Here is a 12,845-nt window from a genome sequence, read left to right as displayed (position 1 = left end):
TGAGTGGCCGAGCCCTCCCTCTGCCCCGTGTGGCCGCACCGCCCCGGCCTGCGGGCCCCGCTGAAGCAGGTGCCCGGGATAGTGTGATCACCGGGGGCAGCTCGCGTGGGCCGGCAGCCACTGTGCGTGGCCAAGTCTGCCCCCCGGCGGGAGCTGCGGGGGGGGGGGTAGGGAGCTGTGGGGGAGCCCCCCGCGGGGCAGAGAGGGCCAGGCGCTGGTGCCACTGCCTCCGCCACCTCACGGCTCTCAGCAAAGTCTGAGTCACAGCCTCAGCCTCCCTCACAGTTGGGCTCTGTGGTCACAGGTCATCTCCCCTGCATCAGGGGCCTCGTCCCGGGCTCCCCAGCCACTCTTCCCGGGGGGACCCCAAGTATCACAGCCACTGTTGGGGCTCAGCAGGGGCTCATCCCTCCCCTCCTCCCCTCTGCTCTTACCCTCTGCTGTCACCTCTGCAGGCCTGGGGGGTGGTCCTGGGGGTGTGACCCCATCCTCATTCCGGAGGAGCTGAGCCCTGGTCACCGTCTTCTCAGGCCGGGTGGTGGCACCGTGCGGGCATATCACAGGCCTGGGGGGGCACCACGGCGCCAGAGGGCCCTGAATTCCACACGTGTCCCCCCAGCCAGCAGCCCCACGTCCTCTTGCCAACTGGGCCATGACTCCTCCTCCTGACTGGGCTCTAGGGGCTCCAAATGTCAGGGAGGACTTTGATTTGCTGTCCCACTGCCTGGATGTTCTTCCTCCGGGCATCTTACGGCCCAGCCCTCCTGTCTTCTCTGTTCTGATGTCATCCAATCCGACAGGCCGTCTGCCGCCACCAGCCACCCTGTGGAAGGGGCAAAGCAGCCCCGGCATACCCCGCACCCCCTAACCTGTGTGCTTCGGCTCTGCCCCCCAGCACCCCCAGGATGCCAGCTCCAGCTCTGGAGGACAGCCTTGGCCCCCAGCACCTACAGTCGGTGTGAACTCCTGGTCCAGGTGTGCTGGGCAATCTACCGCCAGGGCCCCTGCTCAAGGTCACCTTGGCTGGTGGAAGGGACGGCAAGGTCCCTGGTCCTGCCCACCACCGTCCTAATTGTCCAGGCCCAGGGCTCCCAGGCTCCCGGGTGGGGAGGGTGTGGGGACGGCAGGGTTTGGACAGCGTGTTTCCTGGGTGAGAGGGACAGCTGTTGCTCCAGACTGTTTTTCAGAAATTATTATAAGTAAGTTTTTCTTTTACAGATAAATACATAGAAAGTCAGGAAGATTCAGCAGCTTGTCAAGAACACATGGCTTTAAGTGCCCTGGGCATTGCTGTGACCTGTACTATCAGACCCAACGTGTTTAAGGGGAGCTAGAAATCTGGATTTTATGAGAAATCTGAGTTTATCTGTTGGCACCTCATTCAATCGTCCTATGACGCTGTGCCAGGATCCTTCCTGAGGTGAGGAGGGGATGGTGGGTGCTCTGGGCCCCTTCACCACAACCCCCAGGTTTCAGCTCTTGGCTCAGACATGCATGGCTTTTCTTCTTCCTCTTTTGCAGGCAGGCATTTGGGTGACTTTTTTTTTTAAGTAGGCTCCACGCCCAGCATGGAGCCCAACATGGGGCTTGCACTCCTGACCCTGAGATCATGACCTGAGCCAAGGTCAAGAGTCACAGGCTTACCCGACTGAGCCCCCCAGGTGCCCCCAGGTGACATTTCTTGATGTTTCCAGACTTTGTCCCCTCTGGCCAGTGCTTCTGCTGAGTGATCGGAGGTACTGATGGTGGCAGTAGGAGATGAGAAATAGCGATAGTACGATCTCCTCCCAAAAATGCCTTTCAGACAAACCCAAACGTAAGGGGGTGACTTCCAATCCAACCCAGCTTAGGGAGCTAAGGTCCCAGGGAAGGACCACAGTGGGACTCTGTGCCATCTCCTCTCCCTCAGCTGGAAGACAGGTGCTGGGGTGGCCCTGACGTTCAGACCAGGGAAAACCAGAGAGGCTCCAAATCCAGGAGGCCAGGTGCTCTGAGGGTGGGGCACGGAGTGGGGGTGAGGACGGGAACAGCAGTTACGAGACTTTTAAAGGAGCGGTTAGGCTCCAGACACACAGGCTGGCGGAGGCTGGAGGCCTCAGGCTCACTCTTGGGGGTGCAGGCCAGGAGGCTCTGGCCTCAGGGGCCCCAGCCCAGCCCCATGCACGCCAGCCCGGGAGGATCAGGGAGACGGCACCCGGGCACCTCTGGAGAGACGACCTTGACTGTGACTCTGCTAATTCCCAGAATGCTGACAGCCGGGCTCGTCTGCCTCGTGGGAAACCTGGGGGTTCTGCAGAATTGGCCTAGCTTCCCAACACATCCTGCCACGTGCCTGGACCCTGCTGCTTCACCTCAGTGCTCCAGCCTCACCCCATCCAGGCACGCTGCTCCCATCAGCACTGCATGCCTCTCAGGAAGGTCCTGCAGGGTACCTACCAAAATAAAGAAGCCCAAAGGAGACAGTTGGGAAGAGCAAAAGATAGTAGAAAAGAGAACAAAATCTCGGGCAGCCTGAGTGGCTCAGCGATTTTGCATCTGCCTTCGGCTCAGGTCATGGTCCGGGGGTCCCAGGATTTAGTCCCACGTCAGGCTACCCACAGGGAGCCTGCTTCTCCCTCTGCCTGTGTCTCTGCTTCTCTCTCTCTGTGTCTCTCATGAATAAATGAATAAAATCTTTAGGAAAAAAGGAGAACAAAATCTCTCAGAGCGATAAGTGAAAATATCACACCCAGGACCTAAGAACAAGATACTGTAAAAAAAGAAACAGGCAGAGACTAAGGAAGAGCTCTTTTTTTAAAATTAAGAAAGAAAAAAAAAACAGCAAGGGCAAAAATGCAAAGATAAAGGTGCCACGGGGCTCCTGGGTGGCCTAGTCAGTTAGCTGTCTAGCTCTTGCTTGTGATCCCTGGGTCGCAGGATGGAGCCCCACGTCAGGCCCCATGCTCAGCAAGGAGTCTGTCTGCTCGAGATTCTCTCTTCCTCTCCTCTGCCCCTCCTGCTCGTGCTCTCTCTCTCTCTCCAATGAATAAATAAATATTTTTTTTAAAGTCCCATAAATTAGAAAGAAATGAAATGAAAAATACAAGAGAAAGCATAAAATTAGACCACTGGTTTAGACACAGTCTGACGTGCAGTTAGTGAGTTAGGAAAATACAGAAGGGAGAGCGCCACCAAGCAAATCATCTGCCAGAAAATGTTCCTAAACAGGAGGATGTGAGGCTCCAGGCTGAGGGAGTGAAAACCCACCCCAGGCACAGTGTCATGAAATTTCCAGAACCAGGGGGTATAAAGCTGACTCTTAAAGCGTCCAGAGAGCGGGCCGGGTCCTGTGTGAAGAGCCAGGGATCTGACTGGCAGCCACACAAGGATGCAGGTGACAGCAGCATGGCCTTCGATGTTCTAGGGATGCTGCTCTTTGTCCCAGAAGCTCTGTGTGGTGCATCTCCCAAGAGGGCCACATAAAGCCACCTCAGGTGACTAGGGCCCTGAGCACCTGCTGGAGGATGCTCAGAGAGTGGGCAGGGGACCCCGGGGGAGGGATACACCTGAGAGGTGCAGGGATGCAGGGAAGCCAAGCATGTGGAAACTTCACTGCCACCAGGAGCGCTGGGGGATGGGGTCCCCAGGCCTTGGAGCACAGGGACACATACCCTCGGCTGGCCAGTGGAGGAAACAGGGGGCAGAGGGCCCTGGGAAGGGGCAGGCCCCCACATTCGTGTGCAAGCTCAGTAAGTAAACACTGGGAGGTTGCTAAAGGCAGGCTGGAGACGGGGTCCTGCTGGGGCAGGAAGACGCTGCAGGGGGGAGCTGTGCTTCCTTAAACCCCACTTTGTTCCAGATTCTGGAAGAATTGGGAGGATGTGCCCCGGCCTGCCTGCACTGTGCCCCGGTGCAGGACAGCACCCCGTGTGTCTGAACGAGGGCAGTGCTGACAGGGCGTCCGGGGGCGGGCAGGCTATGCCGTCCAGACAGGACAGGAGGTGAGGACGGCCCGCACGACGCCGTCACAGCCGGCGGCCCCGGGCCCTCAGACCACCAACCACGGAGCCACTCCCTGAGTGCTGGCCCGAGGAACCCCGGTCACCCATGCGCTTATGCCCCAGGCATCCCCTGAGCGCCTTCCACTTCCCAGGCGAGACCCTTGCTGGGGGCTGGGGTGCAGCCGGCATGGAAACAGGACCCACGCCGGGTCACCAGCTGCGGCAGGCACAGGCCTAGCTCTGTCCTTGCTGATGGGACGTTCTCACTCTCCTGACAGGAGGACGGAGGAGCTCCCAGTCGGCCTGGGGGAGCCCCAGCCCCACACACTGCAGGGTTGTGTGTCCTCAGGCGCCTTGTCCTTGGCCGTGCCACTGATGACATTTGCACAGCCGTCCCACACAGCCTCCTCTTCTCTTTGCTCGTGTGCCTCCTCCCCTGTGGATCAGGCCCGGCTGGCCCGCCTTCCCCACGCCCTGGCCCTTGCACGCCCTTTGAAGGACACAGAGCTGAGAAACCTGAACCCCAGGGCCAGCCTGAGGCCATACAGCAGGAGGGGACCAAGGAAGGACCAAAGCCATTCTGGGTAACCATCACCTGCCCGACCCTGTGTCTGCACCACTAGCCAGTGAGACGTGGAGGAAACCGGCCCAGCACGGGTAATACCCAGTGCCCAGCTGCCCTGCCTTTGCAGGATCAGAGCTCCCTGCTGGGCAGTCACCTCGCCCTGCCTAACTAGGCCTGCTCCCAGGACACTGCCTCCAGGAAGCCTCCCTGGCCCCCTTTCCAAAGCAGCACTTCTGTATCACCCTGCTGACTGTTCTTGTGCCACTCAGGCACTGCTTCCTGATTCATGGCCTCCCGTATTTCCAGTCACCCTCTCCTGCCAGCACGTGTCCCCAGAGCCTAGCACAGGTCAGGCCCACAGTGATGGCCAAGAGGCATCTGCCAAGCAATCAAGGACCTCAATCCCCTCCCCACGTTGTCGAAGGAGATGCCCATGTGTGGGTGGAGCCCCTGCCCGGAGTCTGTCCTTGGACCCATTTCCCTCTTCCCCCCATCGGCCTCGGAAGCCCCTGGTGGTCCCTGCCCCAGGCCTTGGGGGGAGGGTCAACGGTGGGGGGAGCTCGGGCACGGAGCGGGAAAGCCCCGGGAGGGGCGTGCGTGCCTGTGTGTGAACAGTTGGTATTCCCAGGAGGAGCGTGTTTCCGCCACTACGGTCCAGCGCGGAATGTTGGGAGCGGCCTCCTTGGCCGTGGCCCCACCACCTGAGGAGCGGCTACACAGGCGGTGCACATTCGGCCCGGGAACCGTGGCCAGAACCACCTGCAGGCTTGGGGGGCACACAGGCCTCACCTCCTGCCCAGGGAAGGGGGCCCGACAAAACTAGACCCGGCATCGCCATTGGAGCCCAAGGTTCCCCTCCGAGGGGTGTGTGCCCAGGGGAGAGGACGACCTGTGTCCACGCCAGGCCCCGCGCATGAACGGGCAACACTGTTCCCCAAAGGAAAAGGAGCCAACGTCTGTGGGCGGCTGAGTGGGCTCCCCGGGTGCGGCCCGTCCACCCCGCCGAGTATCACTGGGTCCCTGCACGCGGGGTGGGCTCAGGTGCTCCCTCCCCGGCGTGGGTGGGAGCCCTGAAGACGCGGAACAGAGGGGCCTATACATAAGGACTCACGTCGTTTGATCCCATTATGGGAAAATCCAGAGACAGAGACACAGAAAGTGGCCTCATGGTTGCCAGACACCAGGGAGCCAGAGGGGAAAGGACCGACTGTTCCAAGTCTCCTTTTGGGGTCATGGAATGTTCTGGAACTCGACAGAGCAGGCAGCTGCAGAGCAGCATGAATGTACCCAACACCACTAAGTTGCACGCTTTAATACAGCCGCGATGGCGCATTTTATCACAAAACAAAAACTAACCCTCTAGGAAAATAAAACATTGGGAAAAAAGAGAGCAGTTGCTCTGACGCGAAGTCCCACGCCCGGCGACGGGCATTGGCGGTGTTGGAAGCCAGGGGTGGGCCCCCTCGGGGCAGTGAGCAGGAGGGGCTCCCAGGGTCCCGGGGATGCAGGGCACGTTCTGTGTCTCCTCCGCTGTTGGTGGCACGAGTGTGTTCAGTTTGAGGAACCTCACGGGGTTGTGCGCTTCTCAACGCGTGTGTTTTACAGGAGGAAGTTGAAAGATGCAAAACCACACCACGCTTCTTTTTTTTAATTATAAAAGGTAATGCGTTCATTGAAAAAAAATTGAAAATTGCAGAAAAAGCATTAAGAGAGAGGCAACCCCGTTGGCGCGGCGTTTGCGGTCGGCCCGCGCCTTCCCGGCCTCTGCCTCCCCAGCCGTGTCCTGGGAGCCTGGGCCCGGGCGGTGGGTGGCGGCCGGCACCTGACAACGCCCGCTCTGCTCGCTTTCTGGAGGATAAAGTGCCCTTGGTCCTGGCGACCCTGAGGTCAGAGCTTGAGGTGGGCATTCCCGCAAGGTCTCCAGGTCCTCTGACGTCTCAAATGTGCTTTGGTTCCTTCTCGCACAAACCAGGCTCACCACGGAGGGTCGGGGGGGGGGGCTGTAGGGTTCATAATGAGGCCGCGCACCCCATCCGCTGCCGAGCTGGGCCTCCATCTGCTGAGATCTGGAGAGAGCATGTGCGTGTCCGGGGCAGGCTGTTAACTTTGCGGTGTCTGAGTCGCATGGCCCGCTTGGATAGAACGGGAATGTCAAAATGCACATTGGCATGGATTTGGGGAAAGCCACTAATGTGTGACACAAGCCTTCCTCCCCTAAAGAGGAGACTCGCCGGCCTGTGACTTACTTCCCACCTCACACTGCGGACACGTGCTGCTCACTTGGGCTTCCCAAGAGAAGAGCAACTGGCTCATTCCAATCACTCCCTAATTGTAGGAATCCAGGGGGAAAAGATTACAAGTGGGGGCATCTTTTGTGTTGGAGCAGTGAGTCTTAACAACCCCAGTGGATGGAGGGATCATCGCCACCGGCTTCTCAGAAGGCAGGCAGCTGGGTCTCTCCAAATCCCGCGGACAGAACTCCCAGAGCGAGGCGGGGAGCACCTGAGGGCACACCTGCGCAGGTGTATGCACCACATGGGTCTGGTGTGTTTCTGTCTTACATTTTAAATGCTAAATGTCTCATGTGCTCACCATCCAACCTAAGAAGTAGAGTTCATGTATTTTTATTTTTAAAAAGGTTTATTTATTGGATCCCTGGGTGGCGCAGCGGTTTAGCGCCTGCCTTTGGCCCAGGGCGTGATCCTGGAGACCCGGGATCGAATCCCACATTGGGCTCCCGGTGCATGGAGCCTGCTTCTCTCTCTGCCTGTGTCTCTGCCTCTCTCTCTCTCTGTGACTATCATAAGTAAAAAAAAAAAAATTAAAAAAAGTTTATTTATTTATTCATGAGACACACACAGAGAGGCAGAGACACAGGCAGAGAGAGAAGCAGGGTCCCTGCAGAGAGCACGATGCGGGACTCGATCTCGGGACCCCGGGATCACGCTCTGGGCTCAACCACTGAGCCAGCCAGGTGCCCTTTCAGAAGTAGAGTTTGACCAGCGCCCCCGAGTGCCGGTTACCAGACACCGCTAATGGTGTCCTTCTATGGAGAGACGTTTGCTCAGTCCACTTCCACCCCTGCCTTGCTCGGCTCCTGCCCCTGAGTCTGGGTGTCTTTGGTTTTGGTTTCCCAGGGGAGGGGGTGGGGTTGCCTGGCTGCGTGGGATGGGGTGGCAACCCAGGGTCAGCCTGCCCCGGACACTTTCAAACGGTGCCCAGTTTCCAGCACCGGGTGTCTTCTTGGTCTGTACACCAAGGAATTTGGCAAATATCACAAATCAAGGCTCCCCCATCCACTTAGGAAGACGGTTATGAAACATTCACCCACACCTGGATAGTTGACCCCTGGCTTCTAGGACTTCACAGTTTAGTTGAAGGGGTAAAACCTACAAGTATAAAATAACGTAAGGGGACACCTGGGTGGCTCAGATGGTTAAGTCTCTGCTTTTGGCTCAGGTCGTGATCCCGGGGTTCTGAGATCGAGCCCCGCCTCTGGCTCCCTTCTCTGCTGAGGAGTCTGCTTCTCCCCTCCCCCGCTCTCTCTCTCATATAAGTGAATAACATAAGAATGTTGACAAGACCACTTCTGGGAATACACCCCAAAGAACCAGAACAGGGTCTCAAGGGGAGCGTGCCCAAGTTCACAGCAGCCCAGGGGTCTGTGTGGAAGAACCCCAGGCACCCGCTGATGGATGAGTGGATAAACAGCGTGTGGGCCATCGTACGCTGGAGCATATTCAGCCTTCGAAAGGAAGGGCTTTGTTACACCTGCCGTAACAGGGGTGGACCTTGAAGACGTTGTGCCAGTGGAATAAGCCGGTCACAGAAAAGACACATACTGCGGGAGTCCCCTCTATCAGAGACCTAGAGGAGTCCGTCAGGCAGACGGGAGGGAGAGCGGTGGTTCCCAGGGACGGCGGGGAGGGAAACGGGGAGCCGTTTAATGGGTATAGGATTTCAGTTTGAAAAAGTGGAAACATTCTGAAGATCTGTCGCACAATGCAAATCATTCTTAACAGTACTGAGTCGTATACTTTAAAGTGTGAAGATGATAAATTTTATGGTGTTTGTTGTTATTGTTTTAAGCAAAACCAGAAAAGACAAAAAAAAAAAAAAAAAAAGAGGATATTGATGGAGCAGCTTGCTGTACCAGGGGGAGCCCTGGCTGGGAACTCAGGAAACCTGGGTTTTGGTCCCTGCTCTCCCGTTCTGGTGGCCTTAGCCCCATCACTTGTGATCTCTGAGCTCAGGGGTCCTTCTCTTATGGGGTGAGGGGTTTGTTTCAGGCCTTCCGGCTCAGAAAGCTGAGTGTGCACAGATGAGTCTGATACATTCGCCCATTGACTTTCACTCAAGTGTGACATTTACAAAAAAACCACACACATCAACACATTCTCTCAAACCAAACACACCCATATAATGCGGTTGTGTGAATAGGCCACCATTTCTTTATCCATTTTACTGTTGTTGGAAGTTTGGGTTGTTTCCAGCCTGGGGTGACTATGAGCAGTGCCGCTATGGCCATTGCAGCGCGTCCGCTGTCGCACACAGGACCTGTCCTGTGGGGCACGTGCGGAGGAGACCCGCTGGGCCCGCTGGGCCGGGTGGGCCGCCACAGAGCTCTGTGGAAATTGCCAGCAGCTTTGCATCAGCAGTTGCTCCTCCTCCTCACCAGCTATGTAGGTGAGGGTGTCAGCCCTTTTGAGTTTGGTCTTTGTTGGTGGGATGGGGTCTGTAGTGGGCTTATTTTGCATTTCCCTGGTGACCGAGGAGGCCACGCACCTCGCCCACCCCAGTCATCCTCTCACTATCAGGGGTGATGTGCCTCTCCAGTCTTCCAACCACTTGCCCTTACTGTTCACAACCTCTCCCACTGGGCGAGCCACTTTCTGATCTTCTAATGGTGTCTTTTAATGAGACGTTCTTTTTTTTTTTTTTTAAGATTTTATTTACTTCTTCATGAGAGACACAGAGAGAGGCAGAGACACAGGCAGAGGGAGATGCAAGCTCCTCACAGGGAGCCTGATGTGGGACTTGATCCTGGGACCCCACGGTCATGCCCTGAGCCAAAGGCAGATGCTCAACCACTGAGCCACCCGGGCGCCTCTTGATAACAAGTTCTTAATGCAGTCTGATCAATCAATCTTTACTCTATAGGATTTAGGGCCTTTTGTGTTAATTCATTAAAAAAAAAAAAAAAAGAAAAAGAAAACCTTACTCCAAGATTATAGACATGTTTCCTTCCAGAGGTTTAATATTTTACCTTTTACATTTAGATCTTCAATTCAGCTGGAATTGATTTTTCCATCTGGTGTGAGGTTTGGGTCAAAATTCATTTTTCATCCTTATGGGCAGCTGATTGACTAACCACCAATCACTGAAAACAACAACACAGTCTTTTCCTCACCATGCCATTGTCCACTTTGTCATAAGTCGGCTGACTATATGTGTTTTTTTTTCTTGCACCATCTATTCTATTCAAATGGTCTATTTATCCATCGTACCAATGCTCTACTGTCTTAATTACCACAGTGGTTGGGTGTGCGCTAGTGTAAATCCTCCACCTTTGCTCTTCTTTGAGATTACCTTGGCTATGTTTGACCTTTTACATTTCTGTATGAATTTTGGAATTAATGTGTCAATTTCTAATATGAGCATTATAAATGAAAACTCCCTCTAAGCGTTGCTTTGGTTTGCAGCCCACACATTTTGATATGTTGTATTTCCAGTAGCTTTTAGTCCAAAAATATCTTCAAATTTCCCCTGTGATTTTTTTTTTTTGACCCAGGGGTTAGTGAGGTGTTTCCAAATATTAGGGGTTTTCATAGCTATCTTGTTGTTATTGGTTTTAATTTAATTCTAGTGTAATTAGAGAACATTTTCTATGTGATTTCAGTCCTTTTAAATTTATTGAGACTTGTTTTATAGGTCAGCATTTGGTTTATCTTGCTGTATACAACCTACTGTATACAATAGAAAAGAATGTGTTGGGTGTGTTGGATTAAGATGACGTCAAGACAGCTCATGGTGTTCAGGTCATTTGTGTCCTGAGTTTTTTTGTTCATCTGTTCTATGCAGTGCTGAGAGATCAGTGTTAAAATCTCCAAAAATGATTCTGAATTATCTATTTCTTTAATTCTATCAATTTTTGTTTCTCGTACTATGAGGCCATTATGGCATTATGTCCTTTTAATTGAGGTACTCAATGCTTAATACTTGATATGATGATTGATTTAGTGGGATTTAGGGCTATAATTTTACATTTGCTCCTTTAAAAAATGTCCTCTTGCTTTCGTTTGGGTCATTATTTTTTTTTTATTATTCCGTTTTATTTATTGTATTTCTAGGTCTACTCCTTTTCCTTTTTTTAAATTTTTATTTATTTATTCATAAGAGACACAGAGAGAGAGAGGCAGAGACACAGGCAGAGGGAGAAGCAGGCTCCATGCAAGGAGCCTGACGTGGGACTTGATCCAGGGTCTCCACGATCACACCCTGGGCTGAAGGCGGCGCTAAACCACTAAGCTACCGGGGCTGCCCCTCTAGGTCTACTCCTTAGTGTGTTTTTAGCGATTGCTTTAGGGATCACAGCACATGGTCTTGTGTGAGTTAATATAGTCTTGAAGCCCACCAATTGTAGAGCCTTTCAATGTCATAGGTGTGTTACCTGCTAGAGTTGTGTGTATTACATCTATGTATAGGAAGAACCCCACAATGTTCAATGTTAGAACTGTTGCACAGATGTGTGGATTTGAGAGGAATTCAGAGGAAAGTACCCTTTTATATTTATTCAGGTATGGATCATTTCTGATATTCTTCCTTCTTTGCTGATGATTGAGGGTTTTTTTTTTGTTTGTTTGTTTGTTTTTTTTTAAGGATTGAGTTTCTATCTGGTATTATTTTCCTTCAGCCTGAAGAATGCCCTATTTTGCGTTTCCTGTAATATGGGTCTGATGGTAAGAATTTTTAAAAATTTTCTTTCATGTTAAAATATATTTACTTACTTTCATTCTTGAAAGCTGGTTTGAGGGATCCCTGGGTGGCGCAGCGGTTTGGCGCCTGCCTTTGGCCCAGGGCGCGATCCTGGAGACCCGGGATCGAATCCCACGTCGGGCTCCCGGTGCATGGAGCCTGCTTCTCCCTCTGCCTGTGTCTCTGTCTCATTCTCTCTCTCTCTCTATGACTATCATAAATAAAAATTAAAAAAAAAAAGAAAGCTGGTTTGACATTCTACAAACGTGATGACAGACTTTATTTCAGTTCTTTTTTTTTTTAATATATTATTTATCTATTCATGAAAAGCACAGAGTGAGAGGCAGGGACGTAGGCAGAGGGAGAAGCAAGCTCCTTGCAGGGAGCCCAATGCAGCACTCGATCCCCAGACCCGGGAATATGACCTGAGCGAAAGGCAGATGCTCAACCATTGAGCCACCCAGGAGTCCCAATTTCAGTTTTTTAATGATGTTGTTCCATTCTCTTCTGGCCTCCATAGTTTCTGATGAGAAGTCATTAAAATCAATGTATTGTTCCTTGGATGACAAGTGTCATCTTTCTAGACTACCTTAAGATTGTTCTTTTTATATTTCGCTTCTAGCAGTTTGACTATGATGTGCCTATGCATGGTTTTCTTTGAATTTATCTTACGTGAGTATTGGATCGTGGAACTTCTTCAAGTATGTAGATTCATATCTTTTACCAAATACAGAAAATGCTAGGAATTATTTTTTCAAATACTTTTTCTTGCATTCTTTCACTTCTCATTTTAATTTCAATTACACATATGTAGATCTTTTAAAATTGTTCCACAGATCCTTGGGCTTTTATTTATTCCCACTCTTTTTTAAATTGAATAAATTCTATTTTTAAAAAGATTCTATTTATTTATTTATTTATTCATTCATTCATGAGAGCACAGAAAGACAGGCCAAGACACAGGCAGAGGGAGAAGCAGGCTCCCTGTGAGGAGCCCGATGAAGGACTTGATCCCAGGACCCCAGGGTTCATGACCTGAGCCAAAGGCAGATGCTCAACCACTGAGCCAGCCACCCAGGCGTCCCTCAGTTAACTGTATGATATTTTAATTTTCAGTCGTAGAATTTCCACTTTTTAAATATTGTTTCTAGTTCTAGTTATTGTTGTTTTCTTTTCTTTTTTAAGGTTTTATTTGTTTATTCATGAGAGACACACAGAGAGGCAGAGACACAGGCAGAGGGAGAAGCAGGCTCCATGCAGGGATCCCGATGTGGGACTCGATCCCGGGACTCCATGATCAACCCCCAGGCGGAAAGCAGGCGCCA

At 52.5% G+C, this 12,845-nt stretch overlaps 1 long non-coding RNA gene across 1 annotated transcript; it reads left to right on the top strand.

Moving 5' to 3' along the window:
• The first annotated feature begins 186 nt into the window (after positions 1 to 186).
• On the top strand, positions 187 to 2,767 carry LOC112673424 (uncharacterized). Its single transcript, XR_003144795.3, has 3 exons — positions 187 to 975; positions 1,219 to 1,420; positions 2,245 to 2,767. It is a non-coding gene; the product is annotated as an uncharacterized LOC112673424 (long non-coding RNA).
• Positions 2,768 to 12,845: the final 10,078 nt, after the last annotated feature.

This window comes from Canis lupus, chromosome 24 (assembly GCF_003254725.2).
Source record: "Canis lupus dingo isolate Sandy chromosome 24, ASM325472v2, whole genome shotgun sequence".
Classification (NCBI taxonomy): Eukaryota; Metazoa; Chordata; class Mammalia; order Carnivora; family Canidae; genus Canis; species Canis lupus.
This window is presented reverse-complemented; position numbering and strand designations above follow the sequence as displayed.